General features: G+C 43.7%; 1 pseudogene; it reads right to left on the bottom strand.

The window, feature by feature from the left end:
* The window catches only part of LOC136470750 (pentatricopeptide repeat-containing protein At5g14770, mitochondrial-like), a 2,385-nt pseudogene extending 849 nt beyond the window's left edge, over positions 1 to 1,536 (bottom strand).
* Between the last annotated feature and the right edge of the window lie 6,664 nt (positions 1,537 to 8,200).

The following is an 8,200-nucleotide window of genomic DNA, read 5'->3' as shown; positions in this document are numbered from 1 at the left end:
TACACATCAAGAGCTGCTTCTTGCCCCTGGAACTTGAAGAAGCCATCGATAAGCGTTCCATACGTCACAACATTAGGAGCAATGCCACTGTCCTTCATCTTCCTCATATAATCAGCTGCTTTGCCGAGACATCCCCTTTTAACAAGACCATTGATGATCGATGAGAATGTGACAACATTCGGGCGAAGAGATTTCTCCTCCATTTGCAACAACACCTGCTCTGCGCCATCGATATTGCCAGCTCTGCAGTGTGCATCGACCAGTACAGTGTAAGTTACACAGTTGGGAGTAATATTATCCGACTGAGCATGCCAAAGCACATCCTTAGCTTCCTCAATCTTCCCTTCCTTACCTAATCGGTCCATCAGAGCTGTATACATGACCAGATCCATGACCACGCCCCTTGAAACCATCTCTCCCAATAGACCAAGTGACTCATTGCCCCTCCGCGCTTTCGCCAGTGAATCAATAAGCGTACAATAGGTCACATGGTTCGGCGCAACTCCAATCTTGTCCATCTCCCTGAAAAGCGCATATGCCTCTGAGAACTGGCCATCCCTGCAGAGGCCATCGGCAAGAGCACTGAGCGTGACCACATCAGGCAGCACACCCGACCTGACCATCCCCTCGTACAAACTGAACGCCTCCTCAATCCCCTTCCTCTTACAATACTCCCCAATGAGCGTCATGTACGTCACCACATTCGGTTCCACCCCATCAGCCTTCATCCTCTCCACTACCTCCAGTGCAGCATCAGCATCGCCGGAGTGGCAGAACCCAGCAACCAGGGTATTATACCCCACCACGTCAAGCGCCACACCTTGTGTTCTCATCCTCTCCACCACCGCCAATGCTGCGGCCATGTCCTGTACTTTACCGTGCCCGTCAATGAGAGCATTCCATCCCACCACATCCAAGCCATCAATTCCTCGGCCTCGCTGACCAGGCCGGTCCTGCAGAGCCCCACGAGCGCCGTGCTCACGGTGACCCCGTCCCAGGGCACGCCGCGCTTGCACATCTCGGCGAGCACGGGCGGCGCGAGCCTCCCGTGGCCCTGCTCGGATAGGCCAGCGAGGAAGATGTTGTAGCTGACGGTGTCAGACGCGACCTGCGCCTGGGCCCCCGAGGAGGAACGGAGCAGGCTCAGCGCGGGGCGGAGCGAGCGGAGGCTGCAGTAGGAGAGGATGATGGAGTTGAGGGTGAGGGTGTCACCTGGGACGGGGCGGAAGCGGACGGCTGCGGCGGCGAGGCCCGAGGAGGCGAGGGCGGGGATGAGGCGGGCGGGAGGCGAGGCGGGGAGTGAGGAGACGACGTGGGAGGCGACGGAGAGGCGGCCGGCCCGGAGGAAGGCGAGCGCGAGGGAGCAGAGGAAGGAGGCCTGGAGGGCCGGGGTTAAGCCCTGAGGCGGAGATGCCGCCATGGTGGTGGTGGTGGTCGGCGACGAGGGGAATGGAGTGGAGGAGCGGGGAGGCGGGCGAGGTGCGGAGGAAGACGAGGACAAAGCCCGTTGGGCCTGGGGTGGGAGAAGCTGGTGGGCTTTGTGGATGACCGCTATGATGTGGGGAAGACTTTTGGCCCAGAGAGTTGTGCCAGAGTCACTGTCTGCAAAGGGTACTTGATGATGCGGTAAAAGTTCAGCTTTCCAGCTTGTGATCCCTTCAAATCCTTCGTGCACACCATTGAAGCTAGCCTAGGTGTAACTTCCGAAACTATCGATTGATTATGCTGTTGATTTCAATCCCTTTTCATCCCAGGAGCGTCAAGTCTATGTTGCTGCTTTGTGTGATTTCAATCCCATTTCATCCGGATGAGTGTACTAGCACTCTTGTGAAGTAATAATAATAATAATAAAAAAAAATTGGAACTTTAAAGCCCCTGCCAGTTTTACACAAGGCAATGGGGTGCTTTAACATAGCCTGATATGGTGTACAACGGTGTTGTCATAAAAACAATTCCATGAATTTGAATTGCCCAATAATTTCCTACAGACTGATTTCCTCAGTGATTAACCGTCGGTGTTCTTCTCAACGTCCTTGCCACTGCTCGCCCTGCTGTACACATAGCTTGCTTCCGACTTTTGTGGAGAGAGAGAGAGAGAGAGAGAGCTGGATTTTCCATCTGCTTCATGCGCTGCTCAATCATACCTTGCAACTGTACAAAGAAACGCAAAACGATATATTTCATTTCTGCAAACAACAAATAGCTGGAACAATTTAATTTACAACCAACCTCAGTGTGGGTACGCACATCACTGGCGAACAGGTTAGGCCACAAACAACGTCAGCTGTTGTTGGAGCTTCATCTAACAGCCCCTATGGATTCTGTTGCCGAGGTCATTCAAACTTCATCATTTTCCCACTTGGCCCCATCCCAATTGCTTCCCACCGCTCCCTAGCAGAAACACATACTTGTCAAAACATAAACCGCTCTTTACACATTCAAGGGTGTTCTCACAAATATAGGTTGCAGCACAAAATATAAATGGCTCCAGCTATTAATATCCGATCATAGGTTAGCAATAATATTAACCAGGTCCTAATTAAAACAGAACACATCCAACCATGCTCTCCCAAGCTGCTAAGAAAGACCATGTAATGATGCTAATTGCACATGACATAAGGAAGAGATAGATCATCCAAAACTTCAACTTCACATGATTCTGTTGCGGAGGTCATTCAAACTTCATCCTTTTCCGAGTTGCCCTTGCCCCCATCCCAATTGCTTCCGTCGCTCCCTAGCAGAAACAGGTATTTGTTGTCAAAATATAAACAACTCTTTACCTACTTCAAGGGTGTTCTCACAAATATAGGTTGCAGGACAAAATATAAACGGCTCTTTCATTCAATAATAAAAGTTGGAACAACTTTAGAAGAAACAGGGCGTCGATGACAATTATGGATATCGAAGTTTATCGCTAGCATTTCAACAGCGCAGTATTTTTCTAAAGATTAATTAGGAATACTGACATGACGACATCATGCTGTGGTCATCTCCAAGGCAAAAGCCTTTCGAAACAGGAGCATATCCTAACACTTAAATTTTACCTGGGAAGTTATGCGCCCCACGTGGTACACGAGATAGGATCCTACTGATCCGAATCCAGAATCTATTTCATGGAGACACTTGTTTGTATTCATGTAAGGAACAGTCATCTAATCTTAATGACAGGTGAAAAGTAACTGACACCAAATTCTCCACCAAACAGAAGTCACAGAATTCTTTTTCCTCATGTGGTGTGATTAGGTTGAACACTAAAACCAATCGCGGGAGCAGGCTGCCCGAGAGATGACATTTGTTAAGACAAAACAAAATTGCTGATGAACACATAGGCCTGTCATGTCATTATGTAATACGAAGCATTATGTATGGGCCTAAAAAAGAGTCAGTAAATTTCTAGTTTTCTATACTCTAACTGAATGCAGACAGACAGGAATTCACAACTATACAAAAGCATAAAACCGATCCATGCAATAAGAATTGATATAAAACTAAATGTGCTGTACATAGCGGTAGTAGTATATGTACGTACCCGGTGATGCTTTGAGCCCCACTGGGAGTGGGAAACACTGGCGGCGAGGAGGTAGCGCCATCTCACCAGTGCTCTTGGGTGTTTTTGCTGGTTGGCAGAGATGACCCTGGTTTTGCGCGTGTCAACAGAAAGCAGGAGCTTCACTCCCCTAAACCGGCAGCCTTCCACGCGTTCCACATCACCCGGAATGGCAACGTAGACGACATCATGTTCTAGCGTGCTTAGGGTAGGGAACAATGGCGTGATCCTTGGCACATCATTGGAGATAAATGTCTTATCTGCCCAGAGATCTTCTAGAAGCAGCTTGGTGTCTGCCATCCAGCTAGGCTGGGATGGGTTATCCAGGTCCAGGGTATAGGTAACGAGCGAGATTGGGCCGCCCTCCATGAAGCCATCCATGGCGAGAAACTTGATGGTGCCGTCAACGCGGGCGTTGTTGCGGAATTCTTGCGGGTTCGGCCACCGGGCCCGAGGGGAGGTCGGGGAGCCGGGGATGAGGCGGCGGAACGGGCGGAGGAAGACGAAGACAAAGCCCGTTGGGCCTTGGTGGGAGAAGCTGTTGGGCTTTAGTTGCTCCTAGATGAGCCCAGTGCTAGGAAATGTCAGCCCAGCCCAACATACGTTTGGCCCTTGTTTAGTTGTAGGAATTTGGATTTTGGGCTACTGTAGCACGTTCGTTTTTATTTGGCAAATAGTGTTCAAACATGGACTAATTAGGTTCAAAACGTTCGTCTCGTAATTTCCCACCAAACTGTGCAATTAGTTTTTTTTCGTCTACATTTAATACTCCATGCACGGGTCGCAAACATTCGATATGACAGGTACTATAGCAACTTTTTAGAAGTTGGGGTGGAACTCAACAAGGGCTCAGTGTTTATCGCCGACGAACGCGCCGCAAAGTACAAGTCGAGAAAAGCAGCAGCTGCAGCTGCATCCGTTCAACACTTCAGCTTCTCTTATCTGGGAACGGAGAAAGGAAAGAAGAAAGAAAGCCTTCAACTATGGACTCATATCATATGTGATATGTACCACGTGCCGAGCCATCAACTATGACTGACATTTGAGAAAACTTTCAAAAAGGTGTACTAGCATTTGGATGAATCATCATCATGTACCAGTTGCTTTTTTTTCCCTGTACTTGCTATGTGCTTTAAACCTGTGTTGATACAATGATACATATATAAAAGTACTACGCGTTAATTGATTGTTTGCATTAATTTTCATAGATATTAGACTTTATACAGTATAATAACCTAAGCTAGCATAAAGGTGGCCATAGTCTTGATGTTTAATTGTTCTTCACATGAAAGCAATATTTGATAAAGCTACGTTTGCTTATTTGTACTTTGTTGCATGAAGTTACTTCTATGTTTTAGTTAAGGTCTCATGTTTCTTGTATAGGTATGTGATGAGAATATTTCATTTTATGTAAGGTATTGGCTTGTATAAATTTTATTGTCTAATACGATCAAATCACGTACGCTAATGTAACATTGGATCTCCTTTATTTGAGCACCGTCTGCATAAGAGCCTATGAAGACAACCAATCATAAATAAAACTATATTGCACAAAACTAAATATAGGCTAATACATATGGAACCAATCAGATCCTATATATATGTTGCCACATTAAATTAAGGGCATATATGTCAGGAGATGCCTCAAGAATTATCATAATTTTATTTTTATTTTTGATGAGGTGTGCACTTGTTGAGCTATGATCCAAATTCAAGCTTGGGCCGAAGTGAAGCGGCCCATTAGCGTTAAGAGAGACTACACCATCTATTAGTTCCGTATTGCTAATAGACGAGGGTGTGGGGTTTTTCCTTCCTATATATACGGACCATCTCCCTCATGAAAAAGATACATCATAGACTTGTATACGGGAAGACCCCCAGGTTAGGTATCCCCAAGTTGTAAATCTCCGACGTTTGTAACCTTATCCAATATAGTGCCCGTTGTAAATCTCCGACGTTTGTAACCTTATCCGATATAGTGCCCGTGGTTTTTTCCCTTTCATCTTGGGAGGGTTTTCCAAGTTAAAATCTCGTGTCTCCTGTGCTTGATCTACTGTTCTTCGTCGTTTATATTGCCTATCGTTTATAACAGCACTACCATATATAGACTTTCAGAAGAAATTAAGGCGTGCATTCGCCTCTTACTTTGATTTGTTTATGAAACCCAGTATAGATATTGAGGCTCATACAAACACAAATATACCCATTTTAGTTATATTATATAAAAAAATCGGATTGCTTACCCATTTTAGTTATATTATATAAAAAAAATCGGATTGCTCGTGTCGACATTTTCTTTGTTTTTTTTTTTTTTTTGCGAATGATTTTCTTTGGTCATTGGTCGTGTATGTAAGAGGGAGAACATGTACCAGCAAATTATTAAAATGAAAGGTATAGTGTGCTGGTCCTATATTATATTATATTATATTATACACATAGATATATAGATAGCCGGCCATGCAAGTGTACACGCATGCTCGCGCGGTCATAACTTTGCGGAGCTAGCTAATAGTGGGGATGGAGGAAATAAGCCCTTGTTTAGTTGGCAAAATTTGGAATTTGGGGCTACTGTAGCACCTTCGTTTTTATTTGGTAAATAGTGTCCAAACATTGACTAATTAGGCTTAAAACGTTCGTCTCGCAATTTCCCACCAAACTGTGTAATTAGTTTTTCTTTTCGTTTACATTTAATGCTCTATGCATGAGTCGCAAACATTCGATGTGACGTACTGTAGCAACTTTTTGGACTTTGGGGTCCAACTAAACAAGTCCTAAGTAAAATGTGCAACTCGTGCTTTGGCACCCGATCCATGCATCGCGTATCTGCCGTCGGTGGATGGCCGAATAATAATCCCACCACCAGCAGCAGATTGATGGACACAACACGATAAAATTAACATTCAGCCTGTTCGCTCGTTGGTTTCAGTCAGAGCTTATCAGCCAATCAACAGTGTTTTTCTCTCATAACAAACTAGCACCAGCCGGACTTATCAGGCCAGAAACCAACCAGCGAACAAGCCGATTTACTTCATCTGTTCCAAACAACAATATATATATAAGTCATTTTAAAGTTTCTAGGCATATATTTTTTTATCATTGCTATTGCTAAATAAATCTATTTACTTAGGAAAGCTATATAATAATTTATAATTTGAAACAGAGGAAGCATGTACATCCATGCGTAATTTGATAAGCTTAGTGAAAACTTGTGAAATGCATGCACGAAGAAACCGGTAGGTACTGGTAGCGAGCTGCCGATTAATAAACATGGTATTGTCTCTGTCCTAAAATAGAAGTCGTTCTTGTTTCCTAAGAAGTCAACTTTTTTAAACTTTGATCAATTATATACAAATGAATATTACTCATATTTATAATATATAATTAGTACCATTAGATAGATCGTTAAATATACTTTCATAATAAATTTATTTAGAGATATAAATGTTGCACGTATTTTGTATAAATCTAGTTAAAGTTAAGAAAGTTTATCCTGCACGCATCTCATAACGACTTTCTTTTTGGGACGGAGGGAGTAGATAGTTGCAACACAGTACACTATTCATTTCCTGTTGATTTCTCTTCTTTTTAATTTTTTTGTGGAAAAGAATAGTTCAAGCCCATAGATACTCGCATGCATGCACTGTCCTTCATTCTTCCGTACGTATATTTTGTTAGAATTTTAACGTGATTGATCTTGGGGTAGTACGAATACGACACACACCACGAACCTGAGTCCTGAGGGGTGGTACAACTGCAGCTTTTTCATTTATCCTTTTCTTCTAGAGAAAAATAGCCAATACAGCTAATTCTCTTTATTCGTACCAATAGAGTCGGTAGCAGTTATCCAAAACGACGACGAGCTCGATTGAGCTTAGGCTCTATATCCAATAGCAAACGAAAGCCGGCCGGCCGTCCAAGTCTCTGCCCGCCGTCTCCACATGGCCAAAATTGTTGACAATTACCAAAAGCAAGCAAGAAGCATGCATGCCAGCACATCACACGCCGACCGTGTTGCATTCTACTCCAATTAACCCTCTCGATATCTCCATTACAAAGTTGATGAAATAAGCAACAGACACAGTGTACAACAAAATTTATACAGACATACTCCGCCTTTCGCCTTGTTGGCACCCAAATTCAGCTGAATTCAGGTTCGCTGCTTTCCTCAAAACCGACTAGCCTGATTTTGGAACTTCCTAAAAATACAAATTATGTTACCACTGAGTTCCTCCTATCAAGAGGATCAAATCAAGATACACATATAAAACACCTAATTTAAAGTCCGGATAAGAGAATTACTCATCTACGAGAAGCAGCCTGTTCGTTTCGGCTTATATGATCGTGGATTATAAGCTGCAATAGTATTTTTCTCTCACACCAAACCACCCAGCCGTACTTCTGCCTTATAATCCACGATCGTTTCAGCCGAAACGAACAGGCTTAAGATCCACACCCATGAACAAAAATAGAGTTGTATTTTGCGATGGATTCGTAAGGGTTTTTTTAGCCCTAATAGGAAAAGTCCAAGCTTATGACATTCTACAATGATTTTTTATTACAATCTTGTGTGTAACTTATATGTTTTCTAACTAATAAATACTTCAAAAGTTATTATTTTTTTACTGATCAACTAAATCTTATCATAAATGCCAT

Source organism: Miscanthus floridulus, chromosome 8 (assembly GCF_019320115.1).
Source record: "Miscanthus floridulus cultivar M001 chromosome 8, ASM1932011v1, whole genome shotgun sequence".
Classification (NCBI taxonomy): Eukaryota; Viridiplantae; Streptophyta; class Magnoliopsida; order Poales; family Poaceae; genus Miscanthus; species Miscanthus floridulus.
Note: the sequence above shows the minus strand (reverse complement) of the source record. Positions and strands in the feature narration are given on the sequence as shown.